The sequence below is a fragment of the Nyctereutes procyonoides genome, unplaced genomic scaffold (genome assembly GCF_905146905.1).
Source record: "Nyctereutes procyonoides isolate TBG_1078 unplaced genomic scaffold, NYPRO_anot_genome, whole genome shotgun sequence".
In the NCBI taxonomy this organism is placed as follows: Eukaryota; Metazoa; Chordata; class Mammalia; order Carnivora; family Canidae; genus Nyctereutes; species Nyctereutes procyonoides.
Window position 1 is genome coordinate 33,460,589 of NW_026575020.1, and position 20,886 is coordinate 33,481,474.

At 45.9% G+C, this 20,886-nt stretch overlaps 1 protein-coding gene and 1 pseudogene across 3 annotated transcripts in view; both read left to right on the plus strand.

The window, feature by feature from the left end:
* The first annotated feature begins 1,634 nt into the window (after positions 1-1,634).
* On the plus strand, positions 1,635-2,646 carry LOC129497211 (malate dehydrogenase, mitochondrial-like; annotated as a pseudogene).
* Positions 2,647-9,176: 6,530 nt separating this feature from the next.
* Positions 9,177-20,886, plus strand: part of TSC1 (TSC complex subunit 1) — a 50,736-nt gene continuing 39,026 nt past the window's right edge. For 2 of the 3 annotated variants that reach the window (XM_055322122.1, XM_055322137.1), the window contains exons 1-2: positions 9,185-9,260; positions 18,459-18,521. The gene's annotated coding sequence lies outside the window, so the exon portion shown is untranslated. Of the gene's footprint in view, positions 9,261-18,458; positions 18,522-20,886 lie in introns of all 3 variants that reach the window. The other variant, XM_055322131.1, reaches the window with a different exon arrangement.

The window sequence follows — 20,886 nt, forward strand, 5'->3', positions numbered from 1 at the left end:
GCATCCTCCTCCTTCCCCCATGGCTTTGGCACCCACTACTGGTCCTTGCCTGAGTCAGTCCTTTTGCTGGAGGTTACGTATAATAATTCTTCAAATCCTACCATTCTTCCTCTATTTGTCTTCTGGCACCTTTTATGTAAAGAGATTTCCTTCATAAACTGTGAATGAGCCACAGTTCTTCCAAAAATGAAAATGTAAATGATTAATCTTTTCTCATTAATTGCTAATTTTCATCATAAGATGTTGGCATAATTAGATTTTTTTTTTGCTCTTCTCTCCTCTTTCTTCCCCTTAAATTTGAATATCAGTATAAAGTCATGGGTTTTTATTTATTCAACGTAACTGTTGAATTATAGAAATTCCTTTTTATGGTCAATGTGTCAGTTTCTGAGGGCTGTTATAACAAATGACCAAAACTGTGTGGCTTAAGACAACAGAAATTTATTCCCCCATGGTTCTGGAGGCCAGAAGTCTGAACTCAGGGGTGCCTGGGGGTTCAACTGGTGAAGCATTTGCCTTCAGCTCAGGTCATGATCCCAGGATCCTGGAATGGAGCCCCATGTCAGGCTCTCTTCTCAGCAGAAAGCCTGCTTCTCCCTCTCACTCTGCCTGCTGCTCCCCCTGCTCCCCCCGCTCATGCTCTCTCTCTCTCTCTCTAATAAATAAAACCTTTTTTAAAAAAGTTTATTTAATCATGAGAGACACACAGAGAGAGAGGCAGAGAGAGAAGCAGACTCCATGCAGGGAGCCTGATGGAGGACTTGATCCCGGGACTCTAGGATCGCGCCCTAGGTAGAAGGCTGGCGCTAAACTGCTGAGCCACCCAGGGATCCCTAAATAAAATCTTAAAAAAAAAAAAAAAAAGAAATCTGAACTCAATTACATTTCTTTTTCCGTGAACTTTCTGTTTGTGTGTTTTGACTTTTTCTGCTATGAAATAATTGTGCTTTTTAAAACGATTATTAAGAGTTCTCTGAACATGTTAGGAGGCTTGTGCTATAAATTGCAAATACTTTCTCTCAGCTTATTTCTTTTCTGACTTTGCTTATTTTCTTCCTGCCATGTAAAAGTTGTTTTGTTTTGGGAGGCTGTCTAATTTGTTGGCCTTTTCTTTTGTTGCGTCTGACTTTTCGGCCATTTCTGGAAAGATTTTTTTTCATCTGAATCCAAAAATTCACTAACGTTGTTTTCTCCCAGCACTTGTGTGTTGTTACTTTCGACACTTAGAGCTCTAGTCCCTTAGGAGTTTATTCTGGCATAGAGTGTGAGGTAGGGATCTAAACTTAAAATGATCCCTGTGTATTCTTCAGAGGAGACACGACTAACATAGAACCTCTAATTGAGAATTCCGGTGCTTTGTGGAGCAGGGGAGGTGTCATGGTGAATATGAGACTAACACGGGGCCTCTGTGGAATGTGGCCCTGCACACAGCACTGCAAGGGAGGAACAGAGGTATGATGGGGATTTGCCCAAAAAGACAGCCAGCTCAGCATTTCCAAGTTGAATTAGTAGGCATCTGAGTCAAGGTTAAACCTTTGACAATATTCAACAGACAACACACAGGGTCATTGGTGTCACCTGCCAGCCGCCAGTTCCTTCGCCTGCTGTTCAGCTCCCTGCCCACTCCAACCAACATGCTCTCCACCCTCGCCCGCCCTGCCGGTGCTCTCCCCCGCAGCTTCAGCACCCCGACCCAGAACAATGCTAAAGTAGCTGTGCTTGGGGCTTCTGGAGGAATTGGGCAGCCCCTTGCGCTTCTTCTCAAGAACAACCCCTTAGTGAACCACCTGACCCTCTACGATATTGCTCATACGCCCGGAGTGGCCACAAGTCTGAGCCACATCGAGACCAGAGCAACCGTGAAAGGCTACCTCGGACCTGAGCAGCTGCCGGATTGCCTCAAAGACTGCGATGTGGTGGTTATTCTAGCCCGAGTCCCGAGAAAACCAGGCATGACACGGGACAACCTGTTCAACACCAATGCCTCAATTGTGGCCACCTTGACTGCTGCCGGCACCCAGTATTGCCCTGAGGCCATGATCTGCGTCATTTCAAATCCGGTCAACTCCACCATCCCAATTGCATTGGAGGTTTTCAAGAAACATAAACTTACGACTCCAATAAAATCTTTGGGGTGATGACCCTGGACATTGTCAGGGCCAACACTTTCATTGCAGAACTGAAGGGTTTGGATCCCATGTGAGTCAATGTTCCTGTCATTGGTGGTCATGCCGGGAAGACCGTCATCCTCCCCCCTCCCCAATCTCTCAGTGCACTCCCAAGGTGGACTTTCCCCAGGACCAGCTGACTGGGTGGATCCAGGAGGCCACATGGAGGTGGTGAAGGCCAAAGCTGGAGCAGGCTCTGCCACCCTGCCCATGGTGTATGCTGGAGCCCGGTTTGTCTTCTGCCTTGTGGATGCAATGAACGGAAAGGAAGGAGTTGTCGAATGTTCCTTGGTTAAATCCCCAGGAAGCAGACTGTGCCTTTTTTTCCACATCGTTACTGCTGGGGGAAAAGAGCATCAAAAAGAATCTAGGCATTGGCAAGATCTCCCCTTTTGAAGAGAAGATGATAGTGGAAGCCATCCCCGAGCTGAAGCCCTCCATCAAGAAGGGAGAGGAGTTTGTGAAGAACATGAAATGAGAGGGCAGGCAGCTAGCAGTTTCCCTAACTTGTGAAGGCATCATGTCCCTGCAAAGCCATCTCCTGTCCTCATGTTTCCGTTGTTAACCAAACCACGAGTGTCATGTTAATGTCGCCTCCCCTTCCAATTGCAGGTCCATCGATGCGATGCGTGCATCAATAAAAGCAGGCTTCCATTTTCTTTAAAAACAAACAAACCAACAGACAACACACAAACCTTCAGGGGCCCCTCACTGCCTCCAGATATAATTGAGGTTTCTTATTTACCTTGAGGCCCTCCATATGCTGACATTTTTAGCTTCAATTTCACACATCTCTTTTTTTTAAAAAAATATTTATTTCTTTATTTATTTATGATAGACATAGAGAGAGAGAGAGAGGCAGAGACACAGGAGGAGGGAGAAGCAGGCTCCATGCAGGGAGCCCGACGTGGGACTCGATCCCGGGACTCCAGGATTGAGCTGTGGGCCAAAGGCAGGTGCTAAACCGCTGAGCCACCCAGGGATCCCAATTTCACACATCTCTTAAATCTGACCATTTATCAAGCAAACAGCCTTAGGTTATCTTGCTGGAATGCCTTTGCTCACCTGGGTCTTCCTCCTGTACAGCCCCTCTGCTGCATCACCATTTAGCAAACTCCTGATTTAGCAAACTCCTGATCCAGAAGCAAAGTTCATAACTCTCCCCCACCAGTAAGTGGCCCTCACTGCAAGTTGATCTTGGGCTGGACTTGACTCCGAATCACAGTATGGTTGGTCCCTCCCATTCCATCTGCTGGATTCTATGCTCCTTGAAAGCATGTACAGGGGATTGCATAATGTTCTTCCCCAAAGTTCATGTCTACCTGGAACCTCAGAATGTGACCTTATTTGGAAATAGGGTCTTTACAGGTGTAGTGCAGTTCAGATGAAATCATACTGGCTTGGATTAATGTGGGGTCTAAATCCAATGACAGCATCTTTATAAGAAGAGAAGCAGACACATACCGAGAAGAGGGCCATGTGAAGACACCCAGGAAGAAGGTCACATGAAAACAGAAGCAGAGAAATGAGTGACACAGCTATGAGCCACAGAATGTCCAAGATTGTTGCACCATCACAAGGCAGGAAAGAGGCATGGAATACATTTTCCATCAGAGCCTCCAGAATGAACCAACCCTGCCCACACTTTGACTTCAGACTTCTGGCTTCCAGGACTGTGAGAAAATACATTTCTATTGTTTTTAGCACCCCACTTATAGCACTTTGTTAGGGCAGCCTAACATTCATATGGCAGGTAAGAGCAAAAACAATGTTTATTGATGCCCATGCTATGGCAGGTATTCTGTGTCTCATGGTTGACTGTCCCTGCAACCCTCTGAATCAGGTGGTTAAGGTATGGTCACCATTCCCATTCTCCGGGTGCAGAAACTTAACTCGCTCAGCAACTCATCCAGGCCACACAGGTGGGTTGTAAACCCAGGATTCCAACTCCCCAGGGCCTCTCCTGCCTCACCAGACAACCTGATCTGTGTACTGCACACCTGTAGCCACCATGACCAGTTCTCCTTTCTGATTAAGACAAGGGTTGGAAAGAGCATTCTTTTTTTTTTTCTCCTTTCTTTTCTTTCTAAAAATCTAAAGTGTAGGGACACCTGGATGGCTCAGCAGTTGAGCATCTTGCCTTTGGCTCAGGGCATGATCCTACGGTCCTGGATCAAGTCCAACATTGGGCTCCTTGAGGGGAGCCTGCTTCTCCCTCTGCCTGTGTCTCTGCCTCTCTCTCTGTCTCTCATTAATAAATAAATAAAATATTTAAAAAAATCCAAAGTAAAAAAAAAATCCAAAGTGTAAATCTCAAAAAGAAAAAAAGATGAATTTGATAACATCAGGATTAATGTCTCCTTTCAAATGAATTACGATACAGTTAATAGGATGATAACCTGGGTGGCTCAGTAGTTCAGCATCTGCCTTTGGCTTAGGTCATGATCCCGGGGTCCTGGGATCGAGTTCCGCATTGAACTCCTTGTCTGCCTATGTCTCCACCTCTATGTCTCTCTCATGAATAAATAAATAAAATCTTAAAAACAGGATGATAACAAATTGGGGGCGACGTTGGGAATATCTGTAGCCAACAAGGGGTACATTGCTAGAACAGAGAAGGTGTTCCCCACAAATCAACAAGGGAAAGATAGTAATTCTGTCAACTACCGCGAAAATGGTCAAAAGATAAGGATCAGCAATTTATAGCAGAAGAAACCCACAAGCTTAACAAGAATATGATGGGGGATCCCTGGGTGGCTCAGCGGTTTAGCGCCTGCCTTTGGCCCAGGGTGTGATCCTGGAGTCCCGGGATCAAGTCCTACATCAGGCTCCCTGCATGGAGCCTGCTTCTCCCTCTGCCTGTGTCTCTCATGAATAAGTAAATAAAAAAGTTTAAAAAAACAAAAAAAAATACAAACAAACAAGAATATGATGAAACCCTCTATCTCGCTAATAGAGGGAGGTAAGTTAAAACAAGAACATGTCATTATAGCCCTATTATGCTGAAAAAAATGAAAGAGCTAGTCAATGCCAAATGTTGGCGGGGATGGGGGCACTTGCATGGACTTCTAGTGGGGGAGTAGACTGGAGCAGCCCTCCGGGGAATAATGTGGTGGTATGCCTGTGCAAAATTTTTGGAGGTGACAGATGTGCTTAGTAACTTGGTTGTGGCGATGGTATCACATGTATATGCATATGTCCACAGGTATCCAGATGTGGACAACATGTGTGCAAGTTTTTGTAAATCAATTATACCCCAATAAAGCTAAGACACTTTCTCTAAAAACAAACAAACAGGGCAGCCCCGGTGGCTCAGCGGTTTAGCTCCGCCTGCAGTGTGATCCTGGAGACCCAGGATCGAGTCCCACATCGGGCTTCCTGCAGGGAGCCTGCTTCTCCCTCTGCCTGTGTCTCTGCCTCTCTTTGCTCTCTCTGAATGAATAAATAAATAAATCTTTAAAAAAAATAAAAACAAACAAACAAAACAAACAAAACCTAAGTCCTTCACCAGTTTTAGATATGCATCCCAAAGAGATTCTCAGCCGTGTCCATAAGGAAACAAGGACAATGATGTTTCTCACAGTGTTGTTTCTGGTGGTACTGTGGCTGTCATTCCCTGGGAGAGTAGACAGTAGATCAGGGTAGATCTGCATCATTGAATAACTGTTAGCAGTTAGAAGCTACTGGCTAGATAAATACAAAGCAACATGCACAGAGTCTCAAAACAAAGGTGAGTGGGGAAAAAAGTAAGAAACAGATTGCCATCTGAAACATAAACTATTTACGTGAGTTCAGAGCACATGCATATATACGTATCTAGTCGTATATGTTAGACACGTATCTTCTTTGTCTTTTGGACACAGTGCTAGGCAGCGAGGGGCTGCTGAAGAGACCAGGATCCCGAGCTGTGGAGGCTACCACCAGAAATGTGGACTCGGACCTGCACGAGATGTGTGGCCACTGGAGGCAGTGTCACTGGCATGAGGCTGCCATACAGAAGCTGAAAGCCGAGGCAAGAGGACCATGGGAATGGATGAAATTAAGGCACCGAGGGAGAAGTTCTTTGAACTAGTGGCGTCCTTCCCAAGGCCTTCAGATCTCATTGCATCTGGAAGGCCTTTTGTTTGCAAAAGAGAGAGACCTACAACCCAAACTAGCATCAGCAAAAATAGTTGTTGCCTCATGGAATTCAGAAGGCCAGAGCAACTCTGTTCTCAAGGACTTTGAAAATTTTCCTCTCCAACCCTTCTATTTATCCCCTGACAGCAAATTATATTTCTTTTTCATATCTGTCTCCATATAGGTCTTTCCTATCTTTTGGCTGGACTTTTCTCAGAGCTTGATGGAGGAGATGGGAAGGTGGAGGGTCACAGCTTCTTCATCCCAGTTTAGCAACCCAATTTCTGTTTTAGCATCCATATATAGACCCAGGGAAGCACCCTGATTGGTCCAGCTCAAGTCACATGTCTAAAGGCCAATCACTTTGGCTAAACCATGGGGATCTGGGATTGATTGGCTAGGCTGGGCCCAGTGCCTATGGCCTGAAGGTGATACTGTGTCTGTCACCGTGTAGCACCACCTGCCAGTACCGGCTCAGCACCTTTGTTCAGAGAGGTGGACCATGGCTGGTGGAGAGAGAAAGCCCAGCCGTGGAGCCCCTGCCACAAGGAGGCTCCAGGGTGGTGCCTGGGAGGTAGTGGTCTCATTAACATCTATTCAGCAAATGACAAAACTTAATCCCAGAGAAGGAGAAAAGATCCAGGCAGTCCGAACTAAGAGTGGCAGGGGATGGTAGCCAGGCTGCTTCTGCCTGTTCTTTCTGGCCTCTTCTTGCAAGCCCCTGGTGGTCCATATGGAGAGAACAATTACCATTCTTCTTCCAGACACTGTATAAACAGTTAACAATGTGGTTATGCCCCCCTTGGGGGCCAGCAGTTGATGAGCTCCATGGATCACTGCTCCCTTCCACAGAGAAGAACATTCCAGCAGGATGAGGTCAGAGAGCCAAGGAAAATTGGGGGTAGGGAGGGAGGTTCCTGGGTCAGAGCTCTGGAGCAGTGCCTGGCCCCCAACTCCACCCCTTAACCTGAGTGTTCCAATCACTGGACTCAGAAATCTCTGAATGCACTTGAGTCCCTGCCCTGGTATGAATGCAAAGGCAGTAGTCCATTCCTGTGAAATGGTTTGTGGACTGGCGGCACTGGGAGAAACCGGATCCTTCTCATTCTCCCCAGACCTTTTCATCGCTGGACCCCAAGCTGGGCGGCTACACAGAATTTAGCATTTGGTGGATCAGCTCCTGAGAGTGATGGATGCTGGCCATGAGCACAATTAACACAGTAACATTAGTATCATTTATTGAACTAGGTTTTACCCTAGTTATATGTTAATGTCTCACTGATTCAATTTCACATCCGCACTAGGTAGGCATTATCCTTCCCCATGTAGTGGATGAGGAAACTGACACTAACTCACTAACTACAATGGCAGAAACCTGCACCCAGACTCTGGGCTATGTGAATCAAGAACTCTTGGCTCCACACCCCCCCCCACCCCCACCCCCTGCTTCTTTAACCACGTTAGTCTGGTTGAATCCCCAGCTCAATGCCTACCTCCCCCATAAGCCAGCATGGTTATAAAGGTTGTGCTGTAAGGGACAACCAGGAGGTTTAGGGGTGGGAGGGTAAGGGCTGAAATACACCCTGGGCTCTGCGCACATGGGCTGTGGGCTCAGAACGGGTGTCTCTTTCTAATTCTCACAAAGGCACCATACGAGCTAGCAGCAGCCGTAGACTTGGAACCACGCTGGGCCTCTGGGAATTCTGACAGCACCCACTGTGCTGCCACTTACACATCTGGCCCCTTAAATCATAGGCTGACTTGCATTGTGACCCAACTGGTTCCCATGACAAAACTTGTTATTCCCATAAGTCATCCAGCATTTACTGTCGGCTGGCTCTTGCTTCCTTGGTGCTTTTGGCCCGAAATGGGTCATTTCCTTCCAACCGCCTCTCCCTTTCTATTTCATGAAGCTTATTTCGTAAAACCTAAAACCAAACAGGTACCCGCTCCCTCAAAGACCTTTCAAAAATCCACCTTTAGACTCATCTCACTCTCTCTGTACCATAGTGCTTATCACATCCGGCCTCTGATGTCGGGCATCACCGGGGGAGCCTTTACTACGCTTGGGACTTGAATCCTCCCTTGGGGAACACCATTAAGCCCATTTCACAGGGGAAGAAACTGAGGCTCAGAGAAGTCCTTGTCCGGTTCACAAAGGCTAAGAAGCAGAAGGCACGGAATCGAGGCCGCTTATCTTAAAGCTGCCTGCTCGGCTGAAGGTGGCCTCCCATAGCTGCCGTGGCCACGTGCGAAGCGTCAGCAAGGTGGGCTTTTGCAAATGTTCCGCAAAGGCAAGAAGGCTGCCCCGGTGCAGCCTCTCCCTCCTGGGCGGGCTGAGCTGCCGCTCCGAGGTTCCAGGGCGGACCCTTCACCCGCGCGGGCCCCGGCGGCGACCTGGGAAAGACGACCGCGGCTCCGCGGCGGGGCCGAGCCCCTGGGTCGGGGGACCCCGGGTGCGTAGGGGCGGGGGCGGCCCGAGGGAAGGCCCGAGGCCCCGCAGCCACACCCAGCCCCGCCACCTTGTTTACGCCTCCGGCTCGGCCCCTCCCGCCCGGCCGGGCACGTGACCTCCGCCCCGCCCCTCGCCCCCTCGCGTGGCTCCTGCCGCCGCGCCGGCCCTTCTTTTCGCCTCCTTCGGAGTCACAAGATCTCTCAGCGACCTCCTTTCGGGATCCTTCCGCCGGTCCCCGCCCCCTTCCCTTCCAAAGTCTCCTGGGCCCCTTGTCGACGGGCTCGCATCCTCAGCAATGAACAGGGCGGCCTCTTGCGCCCGACGGGGCTGCCGGCCGCGGCCGTCTGTCGCCGGGGTCGCGGGGGCGGCGAGGCCCGGCCGGGCACTCTTTTTCGCGGCGGAGGCCGCAGCGGCCGTGGCCGCTTCACGACGGGGGGAGGTGCTGCACGTCCAAGATGGCGGCGCCCTGTAGGCTGGAGGAGCTGTGAGGTAAACAGCCGAGGGGGAGGAGACGGTGGGTGAGTATGGGGGTGTCGCCCCCTCCTTTTCCTGGGGGCTTCTCGGGGCAGCCCTGGCGCCATGACCCCGGCCCGGGAGGCCCCGAGGGGCTGGGGCGAGGGGCTCGCTGCGCTGGCCGGAGAGGGAACCCCGGGAAGGGGTGTTCGGAGAGCTTTCCCCTCCCTGTGGCGGGGCCCCGCGGAGCCGGCGAGTCCCCGGGGAGGAGAGGCGGGCGGGACCGGCGCTTCGCCCGTCCTCGGCGGCCGAGGGGACGGCGGCGCTCCCGGCGCGGCGCCGAGGGCAGCGGTGCGGTGGGCCCCCTCGCCGGCCCCGGCCTCCGTCGGTGGGTCGGCGGGTGACAGGCTCCGGCGGGGGCGGGGGCGGGGGCGGGGGTGGGGGCGGGGGCGGCGGCGCGGGCGGGGGCCGGCGGGGGGCGGCGGGGGCCGGCGGCGGCGGGGCGCGGGGCGGGGGGCGCGCCGGAGAATGAATGGAGGCGTGCTGCGGCTCGGGGCCTCGGCGGGGCGTGCGGGCGACCGGGCCTCGGCCCCCGCGTGCTGCTTGCTGGCGTCTAACCGACGGTGCAAGGCAGTTACCTTGAAGCCAGCGGAGGTGACAGCTGCTTGCGGAGCCACTCCTAGGCGCTCGTTCATTCATTTGAGGAGCCGGGGGACGAAGAGCCCGCGGTCCGAAAGACCTTTTAGAATTAAAGCTCTTTGTGTCTCCCGTTCAAGAGTCTTGCTTCCCGTGTTTTGGGTTTGGGGGGTGGGGGAGCTGGGCGGGGGGCGCGGCTCCCTGATAACCACAGCTCGGGCCTGTGCAGTACTCACTGTGGAAGTGCTTCGCAGCCATCCTCGCCTCCAGTCCTTGTGACCAGGGGAAGAGGCGGCCGCTGTTAATACTTCCACTTCTCTGGCAAAGAAACGGAGGCCCGGAGAGATTAGGGCTACTGGCCCAAGGTCACACCTCTAGGATTAGCTGAGCCAGGGCTGACACTGGGGTCTAGGACTATGCCGCGGGGGTTCCCAAGACTGTGCCTCTGTCATTATTTAGACTTAGGTTCATCTGTTTGTACTCTCCTTCACCAGTTACTTGAGCAAAGCCAGCCTGTCATTCTAAACAAGTGATTAGAATTAAGTGGCCAGAGTGTGTGCACAAGAAGCGCCTCTTGTCTGTGTGTGTGTTTAATTTTGAAGCGGGGGTTGTATAGGTGCAGAGCTCTGGGTGCGCATTCACTCTAGCCTTGTTTGGGATGGCAGCGTTGTGCTTGTAAATATGTTAGTCTAAATTAGGCTGGGAAGTATTTGGTGTTTTTGTAAAACTGATGCGTTTACCGCAGAAAGAAGGCCCACTAAAATCCTTGCTGTGTTTTTTTATAGAAAGCATAGAAATAGCACTTCACTTTACATAGTGAGAGCTGTAAAAGTACTAAAATAGAATAATACTCTTCTGAGATGCTTTGATTTATAATTTTGGGATCAACTTGGAGTCATCTGAATTCAAACATTCCGGCAAAGCGGAGCTGTAAATTCCGAGAAGCATTATGAAAGCGAATCTTCTGGGAGCCCTTGATTTACTGAGCAACCACCTGTGATTCTTAAGTTGAGCATTCCTGAGTAAACCTGGAATTATGCAAATGTGAAAGCTGATTTAGGGTTGTGCAGGGAAATGCACCTGTAACAGTCATGCATCAGGCAAATGAGGCTCCTCAGAAACACTGAAGCATTCTTTGCAATTGCCCTGGGGAGCTGCAGAATCTTCCTCTAACCACCCGGTGTAAACCTAAAGGGTATTTATAGAAGATGTAAAATGAAAATATCCTCTTACTAAAGTTAATATCTTATCCAAAACACTCTTACATCACGTGCCTGGAAGGGTAGATGATGTAAGCTTTCTTCACTTCATGCATTTCCTGGTGTCAGAAAGACGCGGTATGTTTTTAAATCCCTAGCCAGACAGAATCTTAGGCGACTGCTGGCCTTCTTACTTATCTTCGTTAAGTTGGAGCGTCTCAAGTCCTGTGACTCAGTTGTACTCTCCCTTCGCTGGGCTAAGCGAAGACATCCCATACTGCTACTGTTGTGGTGTAATCTGATGCCTTTTGTGCAAGCTTGGTTTCAGTTGGGAGCTGAAACTGAACGGGACAAAACAAATATAAACCTGTCTATTTAGTATTTACAGAATAATAAAATTGCCAGGAAGAGATCTCAAGCAGTAGTGTTCGTCAGAACTCCACGCTCGGATGTCTAGCCTCATAGTAGGAGGACCTACATTTTTGGTCTTCAAGGATACCCTGGATATATATTATTTTGGAAGAAGTCATAGAAGATTCTATGGTACACCGGAGGTTGAGGACCAGTGACTTCAAGTATCAATTTGGCTATTTTTCCTTTAATGTATAATTTATGGCAGAGGCATCTTCTTAAAATAGTGTCTCACCTCTGGTGTGGGTAGTGGTGAGTGAGTGGGGTGGGCTCTGAACTACAGCTGACTCGATTTTGTAGCTTTGTCTTCTTTTATCATTTGTTGGGGTACAGGGATTTTTCTTTTCTGGGGTCCAGAGCCATAGTGGACTAAACTTAGCTTTTTCTGGAATTCGTTGTATACTCTTGGATGCAGATGAACCGAAGACAGGAACACACCATTTTAAGCTTTCCTTAAAATCAAATAGCTTTCGACTTTTAACAAGCCATTGAAGTTCTCTGAGCTTCAGTTTCTTCATCTGTGGAATAAGAGAGTTGGATTTTGAATTAGAGTATTTCTGAGTCGAAATTTCTGGGATTTCAGGTCCTCCTGGGGCTTCAGCTAAACATTCTGACTAAATTGATTGAGTTCCAGTGTTAATGGCTTTATAGTAAGTAAGGAAATTGGTGACGCTTAGCCTGACCCGTTGAGTAATGACTTGTTTGTCCTTTCTTTTATATCACATGCTTTTTGAAAATGTAATTCCGTATAAGTTCATCATAAGTCTCCCTTTGAGAGGTTAGTTTTATCTGTCTTAGTTTTGTTTGCCATATAAGTAGTTGAAATTAAGCATGAAAGCAAAATGTACTCAATAACATTTAAACTTGCAGCTTTTTGCTTTAAAAAATATGTATGTGTAATTAGCATCATTCACACTCAAGTTTTTTCACCTCAGTGCTTAGTATAGTTTAGTTTGCATGACAATATTCTTTTTTTTTTTGCCATTTAAATTGGTTTGAAAGAGTTCTGCCATCAACAATTTCAGATTGTTCTTTTTCCAACTTACTTTTTAAGCCTGTAGTTATGAGAAATTAGCCATTTAATATCTGATGTCTGTGTTTTTGGGGGGAGATGAATAAATAAAAAAGAACCGTCCAAAAAGATGTGAATACCTTTTTATATATAAATAAGGTATCTGATCTTAGGATCTTGCTAGTTTCTTCTTGTCTCTTGTACAGTGCTAACTTTTGTTCTGTCCAGGGAAGTAGCAAAAGGTAACAGATGAATGAATTCAGATTGTCATCTAATGAGTAAAGTACCTCAAAAACCTTGCTGATACAAAACAAGGCATGGTCGTTACTGGCCTACAACTCACAGGTCACTTTCTTTTTTCTTTTTTTTTTTTTTTCCACTTTCTAACGTAAAGATAATGACAGTAGAGACCATGAAGCATTTGAGTAACAAGGGACAGTTTTGCCTTTCTGTTGGTGATGGAAGGCCCAGAAGGGAGTGATAAGGAAGAACAGACGTAGTGACCTTATTAACATCTGCTCGCATTGGGTAAGACCAATGCTGCTTTGAATGATTCACAGAGCACAGGAGCAAACACGAAGTGTATCCATTTTAAATCATGGAATAGTTTTATCAATGTTTCACATGCAAGTTGTTACATGGAGAGACTGCTAAGCCTTAATGTACCCGGCAATACATTTTATTTATTAGTAATACTGTTATAATCAAGTTTATACTTGTTGAGTACTTATGTGCCTAACATTGTGCTAAGTATTTTACATGTATGATCTCTGTGAACTCTTCCCACAGCCTTAATAGACAGGGTAGGAAGATGAGGACACAGGCCTAAGGTCACTTACTCAGCTTCTGAGCTGGGATTTGAACACTGTTGACTGGCTTCAGAGCCCAAACATTTCATCTTTCAGTTCGATAAATGACATGAACTGCTAATCTCATAACTAAATCATAGGTCAGTGGTTCTTAACTTTCCTCAGTTCCACTCTGAAAATCTACAGGAAGGTTTAGACCAAATATCCCTTTCTGTCCCATCATTACCAAACAATTCATACAAATTCACTTCGAACTTTATGGACTCACCCTGCAGCTCAGCTGATTATTCTAGATAGATTATTCCTCTTAAAAATGGACTTGGGTTTTACTAAAAAAACTTTTTTTTTTTTTAAACCAGTAGGTGGGAAAGGCCCAAGACTTTTTTTTTTTTTTTTTTTCATGAGAAACACAGAAAGAGAGAGAGGGGCAGAGACACAGGCAGAGGGAGAAGCAGGCTCCTTGCAGGGAGCCCGATGTGGGACTCAATCCTGGGTCTCCAGGATCACGCCCTGGCCCAAGGCGGCACTAAATCCTGAGCCACCCAGGCTGCCCAAGGCCCAAGACTTCTTTTAAAGATGGACCTGTACTCTGTGTTATAAATCATCTTGTTAAACTTTTATATTGAAAGATTCTTTACACTTCCCTGGGAATTCAACCTTAAATGCCATATTAAAAAAGAAAAATTAGAAGTGGAGATCTCAGGTGTGTAACATGCTAAATGCTTGTCAGGCTTGGCCTTCAGTCTGTGCCGGTACCTTTAGCACCCGGCAGAAGTCCATTGGGCTTTTTCCCAAGGCTTATGCACTATGTAGTTTTTCCGTTGAACCTCAAAATATGTTTAAAATTATGTATTAAATATATGTTTTTAATGTTTCTTGGCTTCATCCTTCTCCTTCCTGGACCAGTGGTTCTCAGCCTTTAGTGGGCATCGGAATGACCCCGAAGACCCCACCCCCAGAGTTTCTGGTTCAGAGGTATGGTGCAAGGCCCAAGAATCTGCATTTCTCATAAATCCCCAGCTGATGCTGTTGCCAGTGTGAGGACCACATTTGAGAACCACTGTCTTAGACTATTAAACCCTGGGCCTTTATTCCCTAGGGCATTTCTATATTCTACGAACTTGAAACTTAAAGAAATCTTAACAGTTTACTTAAATTTCTTTTAGGAGAAGCTTTGTAGAGGGACTCTTTGAAACATACATGATATCTGCCTGACCTGTATTTTGTTGGTAAATAATTTTGTTCAGGCTAAAAGAAACGTTATTTATAGAAGACATATCTTACTGAAATCAAGCTCTGTCCAAGTTCTGTAAGATTCACCTTTGACATAGGGTATAAGCTTCAGCAAGTTGTCCCTCAAGGTCCCTAATGGCAAGAATTCTGAATGGTGAATCTGGAGCTCCCCTGCCTGTTCATGTGACCTGGAGAGGGCCTGCAGCTGTGAGACCGTGGAAGTCACCCACGACTACACATTTGGCAGGTTTTGCCATCAGCTGCTTCACTCTGACACACAAAGTAATGTTTCCTACTGTCTTCTCCTTCCTTCTGTGTGTCCGTGGGAAGAGAGAATCGGAGCTAGCATCATCCTTTTTGGATGCATTTGTGCTGAAGGCAGCTTTGTTCACTTGGTAGAGTATTGCCCTAAGAAATCACCTGAGACTCTTACTGAGCCAGAGCTGAACCCAATAGTGTACTAGTATATGATTATTATTGTTATCTTTGCTATTAACATAATGGTTCCATTTTATCTGTAGTGTGCTTCACACTGAACTTTTCTGTTTGTGCCTGAATTGTATCTGAGTTGTCTTTGAGTTTTTTAGATGAAAAACCTGAGTATGGATAGCAAGTTACAGCAAAGGGCATCTGCCTGCATGTAAACATCATAGACAAGTGTGCATAAAACCGTCTCAGGCGATGTGGTTTGCAGGTTGGAAGAGTCCTAGGCTAGAAGGCCACACAGTACTGGCTTTCCAAAAGTCTGAATGATCAACTGATATTTCATATAAAATACGTTCAACTGATACTTTCAGATAAAATATGTTCTAAAGGCATTTTCAGTGCCTGCCATGAACATTTCATAAACAGATAGCTCTTAGCCCTCCCACAGCTTGTAATGCATCTTGCTTAGGGCAGAGATGTGAAAACCTGTATGTGTCCTGCCAGTGGCAGCTATCCATGGCTGTTAAGCGGAAGTCCATATGTAGTCCTACGTATAGAAGCCATCTATCTATCTGTAAACACCTTAAGAATGAAATTAAGGTGAACTGTGAAAACAAATTGACCTGTGCTCTTTCTCTTACATCTTAAAATACTAACAAACACAGAACCTTCTTTCTCAAACCTGCCCTTTATTTATTTTCCAAAAAGAAAATACTCTCCAAAAAGAAAAAACTTCCAATTGCTTGTAGGAAGTGCCATCACAGTGTTGCTTTTGGGTGAAAACACAGCTTTTGCGTCAGATATGAAAGAGGAAAAATCTAGATCTGGGGGCATGTTTCTTTTATTTGGCTTTTGAAAATGAGAATGTGGATTGACCCTCTTATGCTCTGAGGTGCTTCCATCCACTCCCCTTTGGGGTACACATCTTTGAGGGGCTGGTTTTCTCCATTCCTCACTAACATCACAAGTTCATAGGTCACATCCACTGACTGACCCAAATTCTGTTACCTAGCAGTACTCTGTAGGGCAGGATTTTTTTTTTTTTTAGGGCATGATTTAAATATTAATGAATAGGGCAGCCCCGGTGGCCCAGCGGTTTAGCACCACCTTCCTGGGGTGTGATCCTGGGGACCTGGGGAGTTCCGCATTGGGCTCTCTGCGTGGAGCCTGCTTCTCCCTCTGCCTGTGTCTCGGCCTCTCTCTCTCTCTGTCTCTCTCATGAATAAATAAAATCTTTAAAAAGAATATGAATGAATAAGTAAGTAAGCAGTTAAACATAAATAATGGCAAGTAGCCTTTGACAAGCCAGCATTAAATTGATGACAATTTATTACCATTAGCCATTTTTTGGCCTAGCGAGAAAGAGGTTAGGAAATCTTACTGTTGAGCATTGGACAAAAAAAAAAAAACATTGTGATTTCATATGCCAGTCCCTTGTCCAAGATGGCTGGGCAGGCTACAAGAGCTCATCTTGTTTATATACCAACTTTATCATTGCCCTGGATATTCCTTTTCAGGTAAAAGATCCAACTAGGATTAATTGTAAGAGGACATCTATATGACTCACTGGACTAACAGCTGATGTTAAGGTTCTGAATTTTAAAGGCTTCTGTGTTTTAGTTCCAGTTTTTACTTGATTGACTGAGGCCAGGCAAGCACTCCCGGTCTGAATGATTTGGCTGAATTTCTGAGAGGCCAGCCCACCTCCCAGCAGTGGGCGCACACTTGCAGTATGCCACTGAGGACCGTTGGTGTTTAAAGCCTAGAATGTGCTCCATGAGGAAATAAAATTACCCGGACATCTGGGGCAAGAGATTTGAATTGTTAGAGGGTTGCTGCCTCCACGAGTTTGACTTTGAGCATCACAGTATATTGAAGGGCTCGTTTGCAAGCTTTCTCAGGCTCACTCACCAGACGTATGCAGTGCGTGAAGCTCAGCTTCCATACACTACACCCCACCCTGGAGCGGGGACCAAAGAAGTTGGTGAAACATTGGCTGGCCTGCACAGGATATATTTGCTTTTTGTGTGCTGGATGCTGCAGTGGGCCTGAAGGGGGGAAGGGGGTACCTGGGAACCAAACAGATGTCCAAGTCCTCGTGGAGCTTACCATCTCATGACCAGACCGTACCTAAATATAGTTTGAAAGGCCCACGTTTTAAAGGGAAATTGGAATGTATTTGTATAGACTCATTTAACATGAGATCGTTCAGACGGAAAGTATGGTAAAGAGAGGAAGAAAGTAGAGAAATGATACCTGCCCACAAATATTTTGTGCTTGTCCTGTAGAAGGATCAGATAAAGGTCGTGCTGTTTTTAAGGCAGGATTCAGCTTCATAGGTTTATTTTAGCACTATTGTAACAACTTCCATATAGTCAGCAAGTACCAGACGCCATGGTAGCCGCTAGAGTGATAGTACTGAGCTCCTGTCTCTCCCTGGATGTTGCTTCTGTTCTAATGAGGGAGATGTGTTCAGTAACTAATTACTGAATGTCACATTTTATTTAATTGGGTTGGGGTAAGTGACACAAAGAAATATAGGCTGCTAAGCAAATATAACAGGGGACCTGACCTAGTCTAGGGTACAGGAGTGGAGGGAAGGGAAGGCTTGGCTTCTCTGATGGGGCAAAAAAAATTTTTTTTGAAGATTTATTTATTTGAGAGAGAGTGAGTGAGCATGCATCCCCACCTCCCCCCTGTGACAGGGGGAGAGAATCTTCAAGCAGACTCCCTGCTGAGCTTGGAACCTGATGTGGGGCTGGATCTCAGGATGCTGAGATCATGACCTGAGCTGAAACTAAGAGTCTGATGCTCAACTGACTGAGCCATCCACACGTGATGGAGCAAACATTTACGTTGAGATTTTAGGATTGATTGTTAGCTTGGGAGTAGGGAGGCGAGAGGGGCAGAGCTATAGAGAGGGAGGGGATACATGGGCGGGAGGACAGGGAGGTGCAGGCCCACTAAGTGCTTTGCGCCTGGTCCTGTTCTTGCTTTTGGAGTGTGCATCCCAGGGCTGTTTGAGCGATGACTGCCCCAGGCTGTGCCAGGGCTCAAGGATGCATCGTCCTGTGTAACCCCTCACAGCCTTCTGAGGTAGAGGCTGCTATTCTTCTCACTTTCCAGATGAGGTAACAAGGTCAGATGTTAGGCACCTGAGGATAACTGCCAGAAGTGGCCCAGCTAATATGTGGCAGAGCTGGGATTGCACCTCAGAGCTTTAGGACTCGAGAGCCCATCCTGACCATTTGTTTATAGCTCCAGTAAACAGACAGCTAACAAAAGGTAGAGAATACAAGTTCAGCACAATATAAAGAGTTTTCCAGCAACCAGCTGTTCAGAAATGTAGACAGGGAGAGAGGCACGTGTGCCCACTGATTGTAAGTGTTCATTCCCGTGGAAACTAGCTGGCCACCTGTCAGGGCTGGGGCAGGAAGGAGGTCGAACCTGGTGAACCCTAAACTCCCTCTGGGTACATCTGGGATTTCACTTCATTGTAAGATTATTGTATACATTATATGTGTTTTTTCCCTTCAGTGACCATGAAAGACACCAGCTTGGCAGCACTGGAAACCGAAGTACCAATTGTCCCCAGAACAGGTAAGGTATAAATTCAGTCCAGTGGTTGGGAAAGACAGAAGGGAATCATTCACCTATATGGTTGCATAGGTGTGTACTTGTTTCTTTGCACTCAGGATTTAACAGTTCTGGTTTTAGCTACTTGCTAGGAACTGGTCCTTCTGTGGCGCGAAGTAATTTGTCAAATTACCCATGATTTATTACTTATTCAGTGCCAGACACTGTGTTTGGTGCTTTCTTTTTACGTGTTACTCATTTTCTTTTTCACAGGCAAACTTTTGGTGGAGCCCCATTTTACAGATGAGGACTGGGGCTCTGAGATACTATCTGAATTTCCTAAGGTTGTATAGCTGCTACTTGGGGGACCTGCGACTTGGATCATTTCTGTCCAGCAGCAGGGTTTGGTTTTCACACTAAATGAGATTGAAGCCTTTGTGTTGGGGTGAGTCATTTGACTAGTGTGGAGGTTCTCAACCTTGGCTGTGGAAATCCACTTGGATCTATAAAAACAAACCAAATGTGTTCTCTCTGCCCCACCCTTTAACCTGTTCTGGAGTAAGGCCTGGGCTTCAGGATTTTATAAAATCTCCAGTTGATTCTAATGTACATCCTAGGCTGAGAACCCCTGAGCCTAGGGAATTAGCATTTACATCTTAACGTGGCCTTATTTATTAATTGTCTTAATTAGTATTTTGGGATGAATTATATGCTGTGACAGTTTCTAGGAATTGGAGGATGCTCAAGGTCCCAGGATATATCCTTCATCAATACTGAGGTGTTGGCACTTTTGTGGATATGCATTTGGTCTTAGTGACATGACTTACCACTGAGCTGTGATTTTGAGTTTGCTGGCAGGAATGCCCAACGCAACAGCATTGTGTGTCTGTGGGAAGGTGTGGAGAAGATAGGGAAAGTGTTTGGTTTCTCTCGATGTATGTGTTTAGCTAATGGGGTTCATTTAATGGCTCACTGATTGCTAGTTACTATATTCCATCACTGCCTGCCTTACCTTACCTCATAGGAATTGTGAAATAAAGTAGGGATGTTTTGCTGTCAAGATGATGTCTGTTCACAAACCTGATACAGACTGTAGACTGTCTAACAAGACATAAGTAGCATTCTCTCACAAATAGGCAAAGGTCTCTGAGTGTGACTTCATTTTCAGCATTTTCATGTGTACTCCACACTCTCCCTTCTTTAGAAATCTGCTGAATGTGAATTTGAACCCAGCATCACATGGTAATGTTCGTATCATTTACGCCCAAACTGAATAACACATTGTAAATCTCAAACTTTATTCCACATTTTTCAGTATTGCAATTATATGACATCGTAGTAGCTAGATTTATAAGGTTTGGAGTTTTAAAATGGAAAAATCACTTTGTTAGGACTAGCAGCCAGATTGCTCCTCTGGTCACTGTTACAAGCTGAAGATGAGCTAAATACATGCTCATCCTCGGCTGCCATAGGCAGTCCTGTCACTAACCTTTATGGATAAAGTAGAATGCAATTTAGGGAAGTTTCTCGTAGATGGTTTTCTAGAAGGAAGCTGTATCTGGGATTGATAGCTTAGGCAAGCCTCACAGATCCTTTGTCTTTAGCTACTAAAAATTATTGGCAACCTATAGCTATATCTTTTTGACAAACTTTTTGTTTACATTTTTAACCTTCATAGACCCAAAACTACAAGACACCGTCTTCCCTAAAGCATTTTTTGTAAGGTCTGTTTTTAAATTTGATTAGTGACTGTAAAATATATTAGGGGGTTTCAGTTTTTCACCAACATCGTTTTCTTTATAGTCTTTATATTCTTCATCTTTGCTCGAAGATAATTTATCATGGATGTTGATTGTGATTTTGGATTTTTTTATGTCATAAAATCGAGGTGACAGGTTGACATTTTATTTTTCATTCATCTTCATGAGATGTGAAGTATTCCCAAATATGAATTTTGCTTGAAAGACTAAGATTTTAAGTTAAATGCAGTTTTAAAGGTTGTTTTGTTTGTAATGCTACAAGACAATTCTGAAATATTTAGAATTAAAATATAGTTTAATTCCTTTCTATTTAGCCATCTGTTATTAAAATTTTTATAAACATTTGGCTTAGAGTAATTACTCTTGTAGAGTTATTTATCTAATCTACCTTCTTTTAATATTCATATTAGTTAACATATTTAGCCATTTGTAAGTTCTTGATTGTTTTTTTTTTTTTTTTAATTATTATTTATTTTAATGATAGTCACACAGAGAGAGAGAGAGAGGCAGAGACACAGCAGAGGGAGAAGCAGGCTCCATGCACCAGGAGCCCGATATGGGATTCGATCCCGGGTCTCCAGGATCGCGCCCTGGGCCAAAGGCAGGCGCCAAACCGCTGCGCCACCCAG